This window comes from Ursus arctos, unplaced genomic scaffold (assembly GCF_023065955.2).
Source record: "Ursus arctos isolate Adak ecotype North America unplaced genomic scaffold, UrsArc2.0 scaffold_33, whole genome shotgun sequence".
NCBI classification, from domain to species: domain Eukaryota; kingdom Metazoa; phylum Chordata; class Mammalia; order Carnivora; family Ursidae; genus Ursus; species Ursus arctos.
The window spans coordinates 13,212,039-13,229,090 of record NW_026623019.1 but is presented as its reverse complement, the minus strand read 5'-3'; the positions used below and the strand labels follow the sequence as shown (position 1 = coordinate 13,229,090).

Sequence of the window (17,052 nt, the reverse complement as noted above, 5' to 3'; positions counted from 1 at the left end):
TCTCTTGCATTTCTTTCATTCGTTTTCAGGGTTAGAATTAGTCTAAACTGATCTTACAAGGATTGTCAATCTACAAATTAGACGATGATAAAAGTGCCTACTAGGAAAACAGGAGCTCTAAAATCAATTTTAAGAATAAAAAGATACAGGGCTGTTTTCCACTGTAGTACACTAAGGTCAGAGTGTTCCCTTGAAAAGCTTGCAAAAACAACTCTGATATCACATATAAGTAACATCTCATCCACCGTTCTCCAAACTTCTGTCCCCTATTAAACAGACGATGATTTGATTTTTGCCAGTGTATGGACATGGCTTTACCATCACCATATTTAAGTGACAGTGATTAAATCCTTTGACACACTGTATGAATTTCGAAGGCCTCTATGACTGTTTATCTCATCTTTATGGACCTTTAAACTTAATAGCTTTGGTTGCAATAAAAAAGTGATTTCCAAAAGTTAAGCATCTCTTCAAGGCCACTGCCAGGCTGTTCAGCTGAACAAAACTATGATGTCACCCAGACACAAAACTCCATGTGTCCTTGTCTTCAACTTGTCCACTAATTGACAACGTGTGTGTTGGGGGGGGGGGGGCGGTGTGGCGGCGGAATATGTGTTCTCCTGTCATTAAACAAGGACATTAATCAAAAGAAATATCAGTTCAATTCAGGGAATACAAATGTTGCAATTTTGCTCTGGTTTAGTAGTTTGGGGATAATATATAGGTTCATTTAAAACTCACAGTACAATAAGTCATGTCAGAATTATCCTTTCCTCTCCTTCCCCTTCTGAAATGTTAAGGTGGCCAGTCCGAAACACAGAGCCCTGGAAGATTCTAATCAAAAGAACCAGCTCGCTGGGGCTCCTGGGTGGCTCAGTCGTTAAGCATCTACCTTTGGCTCAGGGCGTGATCCCGGCGTTCTGGGATCGAGCCCCATATCAGGCTTGTCTGCTGGGAGCCTGCTTCTTCCTCTCCCACTCCCCCTGCCTGTGTTCCCTCTCTCGCTGGCTGTCTCTCTCTGTCAAATAAATAAATAAAAAATCTTAAAAAAAAAAAAAAAAAAAAAAGAACCAGCTCAGGGCCACATTCCCCTGACATACCTTTCCTAACCATTCATTTTTCCAACTATCATTCTCCTTCCCTTTCCCTGTGAATAAAATGTCCCGCCTCTCCCAACTCCTGAGACCTTCATTAATGGCCTCTTTCTCCACTAGCCCGCTCGCTGACTTGGGCACAAAGACAACACACCCTCTTTCTCAGGCTCTGCTTACTCAACCCCACCCCCACACCCACACCCCCAAACTTACACCATGTTCATAATTATTTCTTTGGACCAAATGTAACCCTTTCACCAGGTAGTCCTTACTCTGAACTAACAAGCCAAGGACATCCAAGACATAGCTTCAGGATGCCAGACAGATACAATTTTGCTAAAAGAAGCATGAACACTTTCACTATCCAAAAGACACTTAGGGACAAAACAGTAAGTTAAGGTAGATTAATATGCCTGATGACTTGAGGGATGAAAAAATTAATAAGAACACCATCACATTTCCTATAAATGCATTGTATCCCAGTTTTCTAAGAAGTACTGTAAAATAATGTTAAAATTGGAGCCAGAAAAAAATAAAACAGCTATAGAATTAATTCTGTGACTCTTTTCACTAAGTCGCATTGACATGGTGAGCAGATTGACAATCTACTTAACCTCTTCAAGACCAAATTTCTCAACCTCAGCAGTGTTGTTATTTGAGACAGGATAATTACTTGTCGTGGGCAGAATAATTGTTGTTGGGTAATTGCTCTGTGTAGAAAAGTTAGTGGTATCCCTGGCCTCTTCCCCGTAGATGCCAGTATCCCCCTCCTTCCAGTTGTGATAAATGTCCCCAGACATTACCAAACATCCCCTAGGGGGCAAAATCTTCCCAGATTGAGAACCACCTTCATAGATTAGACAGAAGACTGCTTGTCCTAGATGAGGGATCAGCAAAACCACAGCCTATATAGGCCAAAAGGAAAACCCACTGCCTGGTCTTTGTAAATAAAGTTTTATTGAAACATAGTCACACTCACTGATTTACTTAACATCTATAGGGGTTTTCTCCCTAAAACAGCAGAGTCTAGGAGTGGTGACATTGTGTGATATTGTATGACCTGCATAACCAAAAATATTTACTATCGGGTTCTTTAGAAAAAAAGTTTGCCAACCTCTGTCCCAGTCTACTGGTTCCAAACATCTTTTCAGTGATGACAACTTTTTATAATGAAATCTTATATAAAACTTGTGTCAGACAGGCTCCAGATGGAACACTCAACTCGGGTAATTTGAGGAAGTAAAGCATATGCAGAATAACTTATACAGGCAATTTCAAAGGTGTGGCAGAGTATAGAGAAATCACAAAGGGCTGAGAAAGCCGGGTGTCATTACCACCGGTAGGCCTGAAGGGGAGAGAATAAGACGACTCTGTAGGAAGGGAACCAGAGAAATAAATGTCTCCCTCACATTTTCCCTCCCTCCAATCTCACACGTGTGTTCCCTCATGGCCAAATCTAAACTGAAGCCAGAGGACACGATAACTCATTGATGGAGTCCTTACCGCTCAGTCTCCCAGGTCATAGGTGGAGAGTGGACCTGGGTGGCAAACAGAAGATGCCCAGCATAGAGCCCTAATATCTGAAACTGATCAAAGTCAAGCATCTGTGATGTTTAGTGGGGGAAGGTATTAGGATCAGCACAGATTGGCCTGACTCTGACACACTTACCAAGTTGAAACAGGGATCACAGTTTGAAAATCTTCTGAATCCTCTATTAGCCTTCTCACTTCATTTGCCTCCTTTCTGAAACAAAATCCCACAGTCAGATATGCCAATGCTGTTTTTTTCTAACAAACTGCAATCCTTGAATCCACTGGCACCATTTAAACCTTCGAACGCAAGTACTGGACACGCCCCCCCCCCCTACTCCATCCTTCCAGGCCCTCTACCTTCCTGCTCACATCCTCAAACTGCTAATCATTGATAGAAACCTTTTAAATACTCTGATTGCTGAATCCTTGTCAATGTCATCATATCAGGGCAACAACAGAAGTCTGTTTGCTCAGGTTCCCATGACTTTCAGTCCTCAACAAAAACTGAGCTCAATATCTTAATCACCAAATCTGATAGACTTAGCCCAACACCTCATCAGCCTTAACCTCTCTGGAGCAAACAATCTTGCCCTGATCCCTTCCTTCTTGATTTACTTCTTCCTTTGGCTTCCATAGCACCATATAGTCCAGGATTTTTAACTCGTACTTTGACCACTTCCTCTTTGTGTCCTTTGCAGGTACTTCATTTTTTTTTTAATTTAAATTCAATTAATTAACATATGGTGTGTTATTAGTTTCAGGGTAGAGTTCAGTGATTCATCAGTTGAACATATAACACCCAGTGCTCATTACATCACATGCCCTCATTAATGCCCATCACCCATTTACCCCATCCCCCCACCCACCTCCCCTCTGGCAACCCTCAGTTGGTTTTCTATAGTTAAGAGTCTCTTATAGTTTGTCTGATTTCATCTTATTTTATTTTTCCTTCCCTTCCCCTATGATCCTCTGTTTTGTTTCTTAAATTGCACATATGAGTGAAATCATATGAGAACTGTCTTTCTCTGACTGACTTATTTCACTTAGCGTAATACGCTCTAGTTCCATCCATCCGTGTCATTGCAAATGGTAAGATCTCATTTTCTTGATGGCTGAGTAATATTCCATTGTATATATCTATACCACATTTTCTTTATCCATTCATCTATTGATGGACATCTGAGGTCCTTTAATGGTTCGGCTATTGTGGACATTGCTGCTAGGAACATTGCTGTGCAAGTGCCCCTTCGGATCACTACATTTGTATCCTTTGGGTAAATACCTAGAAGTGCAGTTGCATAGGGTAGCTCTACTGTTAACTTTTTGAGGAACCTCCATACTGTCTTCCGGAGTGGCTGCACCAGCTCCTTTGCAGGTACTTCTGCTTGAAGGAAAGAATTTTCTACAAAGGACCTAATAATAAATCATGACCTCAACAATACAATGAAAGCAAATAAAATTAGTAGTTTCAGAAGACTATGTCTTGTAGAACCCTAGTAACATTTCCGGGAGAATTAAAAATCTTGTGAATAAGTAGTTTTCCACCCAACTAGTAAATAACAAGATATCATTTCCCTCTAAAACTGACATTACTCATTTCTCTTAATGTTCCCATTTACTCAGATTTGAAACCTCAGATTGAGGAGAGAATGGAATTTTTAGACCTGGAAGAGCCTTCAAAGTCATCTACTTCGATTTCATCATTCTATGGGTAAGAATTAACTTCCCATTGCCTTTGCCTTGGTAAGGATTCTAAGGAAATATTCCAGCCCCTCCTTTTTTTTTTTTTTTTTAAAGATTTTATTTATTTATTCGACAGAGATAGAGATAGCCAGCGAGAGAGGGAACACAAGTAGGGGGAGTGGGAGAGGAAGAAGTAGGCTCATAGCGGAGCCTGATGTGGGACTCGATCCCGTAACGCCGGGATCACGCCCTGAGCCGAAGGCAGACGCTTAACCGCTGTGCCACCCAGGCGCCCCACCAGCCCCTCCTTTTATTAGACATTCCTACTTGGCCTGCAAAATCTTCTTATAGTTTTAACCCTCTCCTCTGTAAAGTGCTACCAGCTCTCTATGGGCTTTAGTTTTTGTGATAGTTAATTTTGCATCAACTTGACTGGGCCACAGGCAACCAGACATCTGGTCAGACATGAACAGGGGTGTGTTTGATGGTGTTTCTGGTTGCTAATGTCTTGAATGGATAGATTGAGTAAAGCAGCTGCCTTCCTTAATATGGGTGGGCTTCATCCAATCAGTTAAAAGTCTAAATAGAGCAAAAATGCTGAATAAGAGAGAATTCCTTCCTCCTGGCTACCTTGAAGCTAGGACACGGGTTTTTTGCCACCTTCAGACTCAGATGGAAACATTGGCCCTTTCTGAGCCTTGAGGCTGCCAGCCTTCAAACTGAAACTACACCATCAGCTCCCTGGGGTCCCCAGCTTGCCAACTGCAGAACTTGGGACTTACCAGCCTCCATAATCATGTGAGCCAATTCCTTATAATAAATCATATCATCATTTATACATATGTATGTATATGTGTGTGTATGTATATATGTACATACAATTTATATATAGGCAGTATAAACTACTTGAATTTGAATATTGACTCTGGCATTGACAGGTTATGAGAACTTGGGCAATGTATTCAATGTCTGTTCTTCAGCTTTCTCATATGTAAAATGGGACAAATATCTGCTTCACATGGTTGTAAAGATTACATGAGTTAATACATATAAAATGCTTAGACTAGGGCCTGGCACAAAGGGCATGCTGAAAAAATACTAGTTATTTCTCCTCCTCCTCCTCCTCCTCCTCCTCCTCCTCCTCCTCCTCCTCCTCCTTCTCATTATTATTATTATTATTATTATCCCTCCCTCCCTTCCTTCCTATTATTATTATTATCCCTCCCTCCCTTCCTTCCTACTATTATTATTATTATTATTGTTATTATCCCTCCCTCCCTTCCTTCCTTCCATCCTTTCTCTCTCCCTCCCTCCCTCCCTCCCTCCCTCCCTCCCTCCCTCCCTCCCTCCCTCCCTCCTTCCCTCCCTCCCTCCCTCCCTTCCTTCCTCTTATCTCACAAACTGTAGTGACAGAGCAGGACCTCCTTGGAGGGCAGGAGAGGGAAAGGGACTAAGGAGTTATACCAAAACTCCTTTTAATAGGCACACAGGTAGAAAAAACTGGGAACGCTTATACCTCAATAATTTTAGGTTCATCATATTTGGAATTCACGGTGAACCCCTGCAATTCTTTTTTTTTTTTTTTAAGATTTTATTTATTTTTTTGAGAGACAGAGACAGCCAGCGAGAGAGGGAACACAAGCAGGGGGAGTGGGAGAGGAAGAAGCAGGCTCATAGCAGAGGAGCCTGATGTGGGGCTCGATCCCACAACGCCCGGATCACGCCCTGAGCCAAAGGCAGACACTTAACCGCTGTGCCACCCAGGCACCCCAAACCCTTGCAATTCTTGAACACGTAGCTACTTTAATTACCACAGCTATTTCATGCACTGTCTTTGTACATGCTTTTTGCTTTGCTGAAAATATTTCCCCCATCAGCTCATCTTACCTGCCCAGCTGGTGAACCCCTCCCTGTCAAGCCTATCGATCAGGAAATCTTCTGTACTGGCAGCCCCTACTCTCACCCCTGTAGAGTGCACCTCCATGCCCTCTAAACTACCACTGTGCCCTACACATTTCTGTTAGGGTTCTTGTCACAGGGAATAGTGATGCTTAATTTGTGTACCATATCTGTTGACTCTACTCAGTGAACTGAGGCTAGAATCCTACTCTGCATACCTACCTAGCACATAATAGACATCCCATAAGTTCTTGTTGACTGAATAAGTCAATGGATGAATAAAATGGGAAAAAATTCACTTGGCACTTATTGAGTTGAAACTCCCAATAGTACACCCTGTTGGATATTTTAAAGTTGGCTTTGAAAATATTGAACTAAGACTCAAGACTATTAGTCAGGATTCTCCACAGAAACACAACCAACAAGATATTCTAGAAAATATAAACTAAACTATACTGACAGGAAGCAGATCAGGGTTTGCCTGATAGAGAGAACTTTTGGGGGTAATAGAAATGTTCTGTATATTGATCATGGTAGTGGTTTCACAAAATATACATTTGTTAAAACTCATCGAAGTGTACCTTTTTTTATTTATTATATTTTAAAATTCCCTATGCTGTACTTTTTTTTCTCTGTGACTTACTTATTTTGTAATTGGAAGCTTGTACCTTTTAAATAGATGGAGCTTATTATATGCAAATTATATCCCAATAAAGTTGATTTAAATTTATTGAAACCTAAAAAACAAAACAAAATAAAAAACCTAGTCATTTTATTTTAGCACCAGAGGCTGGAGTCGACTACTATGCTAACTCCTGGTGGTTTTTATTTAGAATTCACCCTAGGGCACTAATCTTCACAACATTAACAAATTTGTTTGACAAAGAACTTCAAATGTCTCCTTAGTGAAAATAATTCAATCCCAGAAAGCATAATCTCTATCACAGGCACTAAAAACATTTCAATGTCATATTTCATGAACTGATCAGAGTGTTTTACGTAACATAAATATATAAATTTTTGCAGAATACATGAATTTTTATTTTTAATCCAACTGTGGTAGCCAGCCTCAAGATGACCACCAATGATTCTGTCTCCTGGTATCCATACCCTTGTATGGTCCTCTCCCACATTTTACCAGGGTTGGTCAGTGTGACTAATGAAATATGCAGAAGTAATGGTCCTAAAATTAGATTATAAAAAGACCGAATATCCCATCTTGGTTGCTCTTTCTCCCTCTTCCTCCCTCCCTCTCAGATCACTAGCTCTGGGAGAAGCCAGTAGCCATGTCATGACACCAGTTGGCCTGCCTTTGGAGAAGCCCTGGTGGCAGGACTGAAATCTCTAGCTATCAGCCAGCAAGGAACAGTGAGGCCTTCCAATAACCACATGAGGGTGCTTGGAAGGTCATTAGGCCCCAGTCAATCTGTCAGGTGTAACAGCAGCCCCAATCAAGAGCTGACTACAATCTCATGAAAGATTGTTGTGGACTTACTTGTGTCTCCTCAAAATTCATATGTTGATGTCCTAATTCCCATTACCTCAAATGTGACTGTATTTGGAGAGGGCCTTCCAAGAGGCCCTTAAACTAAAGTGAGGCCATTAGGGTGGGACCTAATCTAATCCCAGTGGTATCCTCATAAGAAGAGGTGATTTGCACTCAAAAAGAAACAGCAAGGTCGGTGTCCACAGAGGGGCAGCCACTGAAGTAGTAGGCGGATGGTGGTCATCCACAAGCCAAGCAGAAAGACCTCAGAGAAAACCAACCCTGCCAGCACCTTGATCTTAGGCTTTTAGTGCCCAGAACTGTGAGAAAATAAGCTTCTATTATTTGAGCTACTCAGTCTGTGGTACTTTGTTATGGCAGCTTTCGCAAATGAGTTCGGAGACCCTGAGCCAGAATCACCAAGTTAAGCTGCTCCTGGATTCCTGACCTACAAAAACTGTGAGATAATAAATGATTGCTTTAAGCTGCTAAATTTGGGGGTAATTTGTTATTCAGCAATAGATAAGCAATACATCACCTAATTACTTGAACTCCTCGTGATACGGTGACAAGTGATTTGCCTTTCTAAATCTGTGCTGTGATTAAATGCCATATTGTTTTTGGCATATATTACAAATCATTCTTTTGTTGTCTGAACTGTCCAGAAACTATACATTTGTGCAGTCTGTTCTTTCCATCCACATTATTTAATTTTAAAGGGAAGAAAATAGTACATAAACAATGATTAAACTATACGTACTTTTAAAATAATCTATTTAACAAAATTTTCCCTCAATATTTGTTGCCTATTTTCTTTTTTTTAATTGAGCTATAACTGACATTTAACACTGTACATGTTTAAGGTGTACACGTATTGATTTGATACACTCATGTATTGCCATATGATTGTCACTGTCACTAAATATAGCTAACACCCCCATCATGTCACATAATTATCACTTCTTTTTTGTGATGAGAACATTTAAGATCTAGTCTCTTAACAACTTACAAATACATAATACAGTTTGTTCACTATAATCACAAAGCTGTGTATTACATCCCCCACAATTTATCTTCAAAGTGCAAGTTCGTACCCTTTGACCAACATCTCCCCAATTTCCCCTGTCTTCAGCTCCTGGCAACCCCCATTCTACTCTCTGTTTCTGAGTCTTGCTTTTTTAGATTCCACACATAGTGATAACATATTTGTCTTCCCCTGTCTGACTTACCTTTTCAGATATTTAACACAGCCTGGGTAAACTCATCCCATTTCCCTCTTGAAAGGAATTTAGTTCTCAGAGATAAAGGAACTATCTCTGAGATAGTTACTACTCATCCTACATAACTTACTACAGGTTCTTTTAAACTGTTTTTCAGTTCTGATGAAGAATATTAAGCCAATACATTTCATCTATCCCCTGATTCATTTATTATCTATTCACTAGAGTGTTTTTTTATTTTCATTTTTTTTTTAAGTAGGCTCCCCACAGGGCTTGAACTTAACTACCCTGAGATCAAGACCTGAGCTGAGATTAAGAGTTGGACGCCTAACCGACTAAGCCACCCAGGCGTTCCACTCGAGTGTCTATTTAATGCCTCGTGTGTGTCAGGCACTATTTAGGTATTGAGGATAGAGGAGCAAGCAAAACAGATGAAAACCCCTGCTCACAGAGCTTGTGGAAGGAGACAGAATAAACAAGAAAAATAAGTAAAATAGATAATACTGGATGTATGATAAACAGAAAAATTATACCATCAGTGCTTAGAAACATTTTAGGCCATCACCAACTCCCCTTAAATGTGGGTAAAAATGTGAGGATATTGGGCTGGTGAGTAAAGGAGTCTCTTATGTACAATCCCTTACTGATAATTTTTAGTAAATCTTGTAACCTTTCAGAGGTGTAGTAGTATATTCTTGTTTTAGTGTGGCTCATTTTTAAGCTAATTTTCATGGTTTGTCTCAAAATGCAGTTCCTTTTTGTAGTTATGTTCAGGATTACAATGAAAGCTTAATCAGCAGAAGAATTGTAGATACTTGCAATGTCCTCATGTGTGAAAACTGGCATTAAATTAAAAGCATATTGGGCATTAATGTTTTCTCCTTGATAATGAGAGTATAATTACAGGAAACTTTATTGCCAAGTGATGATGGCCCTTCTGCCCATTATATCCTGGGAAGATAATTTTAAAATGAAACACGACATGGCCATGGTCAGAGAAGATGTTTTGTACTTAGCTGCAGAACACAGAAATATTTCTGACCTGGGGCGCCTGGGTGGTTCAGTTGGTTAAGCTGCTGACTCTTGATTTCGCTCAGGTCATGATCTCAGGGTGCAGGGATCAAGGCCTATGTCAGGCTCCATGCTCAGCGGAGAGTCTACTTGAGGATTCTGTCTCTCCCTCTGCCCCTCCCCCTGCTCCTGTGCTCTCTCTCTAAAACAAATAAACCTTAAAAAAAAAAAAAAGAAATATTTCTGACCTAACTTATCCATGAAAAATGCTACACATGTGTATGTGTGTGTGTGTGTGAGAGACAGACAGAGACAGAGACAGGGAGAATATTCTGGACATCATACATACGTGGTTATGGACGGAGAGAAGAGAACAGGCCAAAAGCCAAGAAAACAAGCAATAAAAAATCCTTAATGTGTGGTCAGGCATGAAGTCGTAGCTTGGGCCTTCAGTGACCACAGAAATGAGTTAACAAGCCAATAAAGTGGGTGTCCGTTTTAGAGGTTCAGAGGCCAAAACCCTTAAAACAAAGTGATTTACATGGCCAAGTTCCCCTGAGTCAGGATTGTACTCTTGTCCCCCAAGATGCCTTAAACATTGAGCAGAGCCATCTGTACAATTAAAGGAATGATCTCCACAAAGTTATTAAGACCACCTCCATACACAGTACTATAAATGCCATTGAATAAAATAAAGTGGAAATGATCAACAGTGGGTGGCAATCTATCTTTCCTCCCACCACCTCCCAAAATGACAAGCCTTAGACTAAATAGTAGATGCTCTTTATTTTTGTTATGAGTCAGCAGGTTTGGCAATTTCTCTATTGTCAGAAATATTCATTGGGGGAGAAAGTAAATTTCTATCTAAAGATATGAATGTTTTCCCAAAGAACAACGTTCACATCAGAACAAGGCAACATTAGTCACGAAACATACCAACAAAGTGCTGTCAGTGTTCCACGGTTTCTGGACTGGTGGTGTGCTTGCAGGTAGGAATTCAGTACCAGCAAGATCACAGCAAATCATTATCTGATATGATTCCGGGTTCGTCCTAAGTCCACCACTTATTGGCTGAGTGACCTTGAGTTGAGTGATTTGACTTTCTCAACCCTCAGTTTCTTCATTTGTAATAATGTCACCGAGGAGGAAAAATAACATTCCCTGTCTTCTGGTTCTCGCTCAGATCCCTGTAAAAAAAGACAAATGAGTAGGAGAAAAACAAACAGAAGTTTATTCACATGTGTGCCTCACGATGCAGGAGAGATCCCCAGGGGAAAATGAGTCACTCTCTGCAGGTGCTCCAAACTCTGACTTCAATACCATCTTCAGCTCCAGATGAAAGAAAGGTGTGCAGAGACAGGTTACAGGGAAGTTATTAGGAAATGCATGATAAACACAGATAAAGCTATTAGACGGGTTTAAACCTGGGGCCTTCCCCATTGATAAGATTCCTTCCTGACTGAGTTATCCTCCTCTTCCTGATACCCAGAGGAAAACACTCTTATAAATGGAGACTTTCTTTATAAATGTAAATTTCTTTTACAAAAGGGTAACTTCTACTCTGCCTTCAGAGCTCCTCCTGCCTCAGTCTGCTGCTTCTCAAATAATCAGCTCAAAATAATACCTGTGCCCAGGAGGCATAGTTTGGGGTGGCCTATTCCTCTACCCTTCAAAAGTGCCTGCATCCTGGGGTTGCCAAGAGGATTAAAAGGGCTAATACAAGTAAGGAATTCACAGAGTGCAGTCAGAATGTGGAAAGTACCCAATAAAAGTTAGCTGTTACTATTTCCGAGCAATGTTTTTCAACGTGCGGTCCTTGGTCCGGCAGCGGCAACATCAACTGGGAACTTGTCAGAAATTGGAAATGTTCAGGCCTTATCCCAGACCAGCTGAATCAGAAACTCTGGGGCAGGATCCAACACTCTGTTTTTAGAAACCCTATGGGTGATTTGGTACACACTGCAGTTCGAGAACCACACTTATTGAATATAGGGTAAGACAAAATATATGTTCTGATATAATTATTACTAAGAACTTCTGGGTTTTTGTGAATATTTAAGTGCAGAAGAGTACTTTATTTCATTTTTTTTCCTAAATAACAGGAAGAAGAACTCCAGCAATGGCTTGAGAACAGTAGGATTTCTGTAGGATAGCTCTCACCCTCTTATTTTTGATTTTGATAGGTAGAATAGGTCACACTGGGGCACCTGGGTGGCTCAGTCGTTAAGTGTCTGCCTTTGGCTCAGGGCCTAATTCCAGGGTCCTGGGATCGAGCCCCACATCGGGATCCCTGCTCCACTGGGAGCCTGCTTCTTCCTCTCCCACTCCCCCTGCTTGTGTTCCCTCTCTTGCAGGCTGCTCCTCTCTGTCAAATAAATTAAAAAAAAAAAAAAAAAAAAGAATAGGTCACACCACACAACTCTGCTCCAGGAGATCTATTACTAAAGTGTCTATTTTGTAAAGCCCAAAATACAATGGAAAAGCTCATTTAAAAGAGGGAGAGCCTACAGTGTTGGTCATCAAGGGATCGTATGTTGGAGCACAGCCTACTGTCATTAGTCTTAACTGTTTCCGTAAATGATATTATACGACTATAAGATTGGAGCATAGGCTTGTGCTGAGTCAGTGACAGAGCCACGTGCTGGGGTGTAAAACAGGGTTTCTAAGTCTGTATGTCCTGTCGCTTGAATAGAGTCAGAAAGGTGTAGACACAGTTAAAGGTAAAATCGCTATTTAGAACTAAGTGTACCAAACTGTAGATTTTTGCCATTTCATCCTGCACGCTACCATTCAGATTTCCTTAAAGTGCACATTTAATCTGTCATGGTACAGCTTAAAAGACTTAAATGGCTCCCTTAAACCTGGCGCGTGATAGCCTTTATAATCTGGTGTCTGCTGACCTGAGGCATGAACCGCAATCCTGTGGTTAACGGCTCCTCCGTGGAGCCTTCCTTGGCAGCCCACCCTCCAACAGCAGGAAGTCAGCCGCTCCTAACTCTGAGCTTCCCAAGCATGGTGTGCAAACCTCTGGAAGTCATTTCTACATCACGTTAATAATTGTTTGAATGTCTGGATCTCCACAAGACTTTTACTTCACTTTTACCGACAGCGAGAAGCACATTTTCATTTTTGTTTTTCCAGCAGTTGGCATAAAGCCCACAGCACCAAAGAGACACTTAGGAAATTAAGACTTCCCATGGGTCTAAAATGCGAGATCTGTGCGTGAGCCAGAGATCAGCCCAGGAAAACCCAGCAATCACCCAAAACTTCTCTCCCCCATGCAGAAGGACCCAATCTTTGAATTTCGAGAAAAAGCTCTACCACTTCCAAGATTCCAGTGTCATGCTTATCTGGCAGATGTGATCTCCAAGACAGAACATCCTATTTGTCACCACTGTCTTCTGACAGACACAAAAACGCATTTCATTAAGACAGTCTGACCCCAAGGCCGCCCAGGTGGCTCAGTCTGTTAAGCGTCCTACTCTGGGTTTTGGCTCAGGTCAGGATCTTGGGGTCATGGAGCCTGCTTAAGATTCTCTCCTTCTCTCTCTGTCTGCCTCTTCCCCCCTTCCAAAAATAAAAAATATATATATTCTGACCCCAAAGTTACTAAATTAGTTAGTTGATATTAGATTGAAACTCCAATTTTTATCCCAGGCTCTAAGTAATGAGCTTTATAGCTTCAAGATTTAAGCTGTGTGCAAAATCAGCAGGGTGTAGCAGTTTAAAACAGCTGACCCTACATCTGTTGGCCAATGGACTGATCCTCCTGGCTCCAGAATTGTGGTAATTATTTTCTTTACCCCAACCCCCCACTCTCCATCTGACTTCCCTCACAGCCCTGCTACTGTTTCACAAGTTCTCAGATGGGCATTTTAGAAGACTTTCCCTTCTCAGCTTGGCTTTGCTCTGTACCCCTGGTATTTTATTATTGCTAATTCATTCAGCCTGAAGCATTTGGCCCGGGGTGGCTGGAACACTCAGTACCTTCCCTGGACCACTCCATGCTTGGGAGTCACAACACCTTGAATTAATTGCGAATTGTTTGAGAATATCCTATTTGTTTGGTGGCTCACGATCATTTTGTGTCTACAGCCATGTCCCTTAGGTCAAAAGACACATTTCCAGTGTTTAAGTGAATGGGAATAATGGATAGATCTGTATGGAATGACAATAGCACCCGTCCCCCTTCCCTACCCCCATCAAATACCCAGCTCCTCACTGGAGGCCTTGAATACAATACACACATTGGAAATAACCAATAAATGGTAGTTATTATTGCTTTGGATTTGGGAGGCTTTATTAATTTCGTGGGGCTACCATAACAAGTATCAAAAATTGGCTTAAAATAACAAATATTTGGGGCGCCTAGGTGGCTCAGATGGTTAAGTGTCTGCCTTCGGCTCAGGTCATGATCTCTGGGTCCTGGGATCGAGCCAAGCCTTGGGCTTCCTGCTCAGTGGGGAATCTGCTTCTCCCTCTCCCTCTGTTCTTCCCCACCCTCCCACCCACCCCCGCCCCCACTAGTGCTCACTTGAGCACTCTCTCTCTCTTTCTCCTTCTCTGTCTCTCTCAAATGAATAAATAAAATCTTGAAAAAATAATAACATATTTATCACTTCACAGTGCTAGAGGCTAAAGTCCAGTATTAAGGTGCTGTCAGGATCACGCTTTTGAGTAAGAGATGGGGGGCTAGGTAGTGAGAGATAGATAGGGGGTTCTGTGATCAGGCTCACAGAAATCCCAAAAATGTGGAGGCGTAGGGAAACAGAGATAAGGGGATAAATCAGACCACCCTACCTTAGGTGTGTGGGGTGGGTCGTGGGGGTGGGTGTCTTTATGATAGTTACCTGTGACCAACAAAGAATAACCAGACCCTAAAAAGGAAGTAAGCCATTGAAGGTGGTATCAATAGAGATGTTAAAAGGTTTTAAGTTCCCTGGTTAGCTTTCTATAAAAGACCAACCCTAAAGATCCTTGTTGGCAACCCTGTCAGGACCCCTCTCACTCTTGACAGCTTTCTCTGTATCTTCACTTAATAAACTTCTATCGCTTTACTCACTCTACTTTGTCTGCGGGATTCATTCTTTGACTCCATGAGACAAGAACCTAGCTCTCCTGCTTCACTTTCTCTGATGGCTCTAGGGAAGGATGTTTCCTTGTTTCTTCTAGCTCCTAGTGGTTGCTGGCAATCCTTGGTTCCTTCCTTGGCTTCTAGATGAACCGTTCCAGTCACATGACTGCCTTCCAGGATGTCTTCATATAACCCTCCCTCTGTGCATGTCTGTCACTGTGTCCAAATGTCCCCTTTCTTTAAGGACTCCAGTCATATTGGATTAGGACCAATGACCTTTTTTTTTTTTTTTTAAAGATTTTATTTATTTATTTGACAGAGAAAGACAGCCAGTGAGAGAGGGAACACAAGCAGGGGAGTGGGAGAGGAAGAAGCAGGCTTATAGCGGAAGAGCCTGATGTGGGGCTCGATCCCATAACGCCAGGATCACGCCCTGAGCCGAAGGCAGACGCTTAACCGCTGTGCCACCCAGGCGCCCCCCAATGACCTTATTTTAACTTTATTCCCTCTACAAAGACTGCATTTCCAAATAAGGTCACATTCTGAGGGTTAGAACTTCAACACACCTTTTGGGGAAGACACAATTCAATTGAGAGCAGAAGAGAAGGGTAGCGGAACATGTAAACCCAAAACAACTACAAGAGTCGCGGACGTGCCACTCCACACTACGCCACTTTGATGGACTGACTATTTTGAGCTGTAGGCACTTATAAAACAGCAAATGCAGGAAGAGGCTTTCTCTGAACTCCCCTCATCTGCCTAAACACAGATCCTCCAAAAGGAAATCAATTGTCATAAATCCCCTTCCTGAGAGGTTTATTAACCAGGAAAGAAAGATTCTTGTCACAGAAGAGGAGACTAGAAGTTGACACCACATCCAGACAAGCTTTGTCACAAACTGCCACACCTCCCACTTGCCCTTCCTAAGGGCCCATTCATCTTTCCTAAAATCATTTACCCTCTCTAAAGAGGCCTTATCCTGTCTCTCTTTTCCCTACTAAGATGCTATTTCAGTTTGAATTCTAAGCCACCTCGGGGGGTTACTCATTATTCCAGTGTCTCTCCCATGTATACATGAGGTATATGTGTTAATAAACTTCTGTTGGCTTTCCTCTTGCTAATCTTTTATTACAGAGTCTTAGCTAGAACTCACAGGGTAGGGGGAAAATTATTTTTTTTCTCCTCTACAAAGGCATAGTAACCCTGCCCATTGTGGTAAAAATATGGAATGGTATTTTGTTTTTCTAATAATTGACACAATTTTGTTTCATTGGCCCCCCTTTTCTTGCTGGGGAGTGGGATTCCCTAACTATATTTCATTCTAGTATTAAAATTGTTCAATCCCCTTTGGTTATTAAACCAGTCTGACACGTTACCACCTCAGTCTCCGTGTGTCCCCCATGCGCCTCCGCTTAGGCTCGGGAGAAGGTGGTAAACCAGCTCTCCTGGAAAGAGAAAATCAAAAGGCCCCAGTTTGTAGCATTTGCTGGTGTGCACTGCACACTGAGTGCTATCTTGAATACTCCCACTAGGGCTGACTCAAGCTACCCATGAACAACTGGCAAAATTCCCAAACATTTAAACTTCATCTCATGAGCAGATATGAATATTTTCCAGTATTCACTGAAGCGTGGTCTCTTTTCTCACGACTGCTTTCTCCCTTTCTCCTCTCCCCATTCTTCAACCTGTGCCCACCCACCCCCCGAAACTTCAGACAATAGAGGACGGAGGGGGCAACATGGACATTTGAGAAGCTGCAAGCTGCTGACAGCAATCTGACACCCCTTTCTGGGAGGTGTTGCTTCTCCACTGCCAGCATGGCTGGGCCATCAGTCCCCTTGCGTGGCAGGCATCCACACAGGTGGGCCATCAGTCGCCTTGCGTGGCAAGTGGATGTGCCTGTGCTGGATCATCGGAGAATCCTGAGGGGCCTTTTACTGCACTGTCTCTGATTGGAAAATCCAGCTTTAAGTTGGCCCCCTTATATCCATCCCCCCAGATCTTTCCTTTGGAAGCTCAATTTACAGACTTTCTTTCTTTCTTTTAGATTTG

At 41.9% G+C, this 17,052-nt stretch overlaps 1 protein-coding gene across 1 annotated transcript in view; it reads right to left on the bottom strand.

Annotated features, from left to right (window-relative positions):
• Positions 1–17,052, bottom strand: part of TMC1 (transmembrane channel like 1) — a 360,874-nt gene that overhangs the window by 162,061 nt on the left and 181,761 nt on the right. The window contains exons 4-5 of the mRNA XM_044391257.3: positions 10,863–11,113; positions 2,764–2,838 (exon numbers count right to left, since the gene is read on the bottom strand). The gene's annotated coding sequence lies outside the window, so the exon portion shown is untranslated. The remainder of the gene's footprint in view (positions 1–2,763; positions 2,839–10,862; positions 11,114–17,052) is intronic.